Source organism: Triticum urartu, chromosome 1A, assembly GCF_056163025.1.
Source record: "Triticum urartu cultivar PI428250 chromosome 1A, HENAU_Tu73, whole genome shotgun sequence".
NCBI classification, from domain to species: Eukaryota; Viridiplantae; Streptophyta; class Magnoliopsida; order Poales; family Poaceae; genus Triticum; species Triticum urartu.
In genome coordinates, this window is record NC_141873.1 from 87,634,677 (window position 1) to 87,636,851 (window position 2,175).

The window sequence follows — 2,175 nt, forward strand, 5'->3', positions numbered from 1 at the left end:
GGCCTCTCGCCTAGTGTTTTGTTCCACTCTTGCCGCCCTAGTTTCCGTCATATCGGTGTTATGTTCCCGGATTTTGCGTTCCTTACGCGGTTGGGTTATAATGGGAACCCCTTGATAGTTCGCCTTGATTAAAGCTTTTCCAGCAATGCCCAACCTTGGTTTTACCATTCGCCACCTAGCCTCTTTTTCCCTTGGGTTACCGGAGTCCAAGGGTCATCTTATTTTAACCCCCCTGGGCCAGTGCTCCTCTGAGTGTTGGTCCGAACTGAGCTGCCTGCGGGGCCACCTCGGGGAAACTTGAGGGTTGGTTTTACTCGTAGCTATTCTCATCTGAGTGTGCCCTGAGAAAGAGATATGTGCAGCTCCTATCGGGATTTGTCGGCACATTCGGGCGGTGTTGCTGGTCTTGTTTTAACCTGTCGAAGTGTCTTGAAGAACCGAGATACCGAGTCTGATCGAAACGTCTTGAGAGGAGGTCTATTCCTTCGTTGACCGTGAGAGCTTGTCATGGGCTAAGTTGGGACTCCCCTGCAGGGATTTGAACTTTCGAAAGCCGTGCCCACGGTTATGGGCAGATGGGAATTTGTTAATGTCCGATTGTAGATAACTTGAACCTTAACTTAATTAAAATGAATCAACTGAGTGTGTTACCGTGATGGCCTCTTCTCGGCGGAGTCCGGGAAGCGGACACGGTGTTGGAGTAATGTTTGCGCAGGTTGCTCTCTAGTTTCTCGCTCGCGCTTTGCCTCCTCTTCTCGCTCTCTTTTGCGAATAAGTTAGCCACCATACTTGCTAGTCGCTTGCTGCAGCTCCACATATATTTACCTTGCCTTACCTATAAGCTTAAATAGTCTTGATCGCGAGGGTGCGAGATTGCTGAGTCCCTGTGGCTCACAGATTACTATTACACCAGATGCAGGGCCTGATGATTCCGCTCCAGGAGACGCGTTTGAGCTTAAGTGGGAGTTCGACGAAGACTCTCAACGTTACTATATTTCCTTTCCCGATGATCAGTAGTGGTGCCCAGTTGGGGGTGAACGGGACCGTTGTCGCATGTTGGGTTCTCTTTTATTTTGGCGCCGTAGTCGGGCCATGAGTGTTTGGATGATGTAATGTTATTTATGTACTTGATTGACGTGGCGAGTGTAAGCCAACTATGTTATCTCCCCTTTATTATTTACATTACATGGGATGTTGTGAAGATTGCCTAACTTGCGACATATGCCTTCAATGCGATTATGTCTCTAAGTCGTGCCTCGACACGTGGGAGCTATAGTCGCATCAAGGGTGTTATATTATTATCCCAGTGTGACTCTACGAAAGAACAAGAAAACAGCGAGAGATCAATTGGGATACTCTCAAATTGTTGGTTCGCTCATGTACCTTGCGAGTGCAACGAGGCCTGATATCTCTTTTGCTGTGAGCAAGTTGAGCAGGTTCATGTCAAACCCGGGTAATGATCATTGGCATGCACTTGAAAGGTACATGCACTATCTAAACGGTACGACGAGCTATGGGATTCACTATTTAGGGCACCCTGCTGTGCTTGAAGGATATAGTGATTCGAACTGGATATCGGACGTTGATGAACTCTACGCCACAAGTGGATATGCATTTCTTCTTGGAGGTGGCGCAGTGTCATGGAGGTCTTGTAAACAGACCATATTGACGAGGTCAACTATGGAAGCAGAACTTACTGCTTTAGATACAACCACTGTTGAAGCAGAATGGCTGCGTGAGCTCTTGATGGACTTTCCGGTGGTTGAGAAACCTGTACCGACCATTCTCATGAACTGTGGCAATCAAATAGTGACTGCCAAAGTGAACAGTTCTAAGTATAATGCGAAGTCATCAAGACACGTTAAAAGACGATTGAAGTCTGTCAGGAAATTGAGAAACTCCGGAGTAATTACTGTTACGTATATTCAAACAGACAAAAACCTGGCAGATCCCTTTACGAAGGGACTATCACATAATGTAATAGAAAATGCATCGAGGGAGATGTGTATGAGACCCGTGAGTGTCACACCATAGTGGTAACCCAACCTATGTGATCGGAGATCCCGTGAATTAGGACCTGCGAAGAACAAGCTAGTGGTTTGACTGAGGAGAGTATCTAGTAAGCCCTCTCTAAGTGAAGATGCATAACTCTCAAAGAGCTGTAAGGCAGGTTGG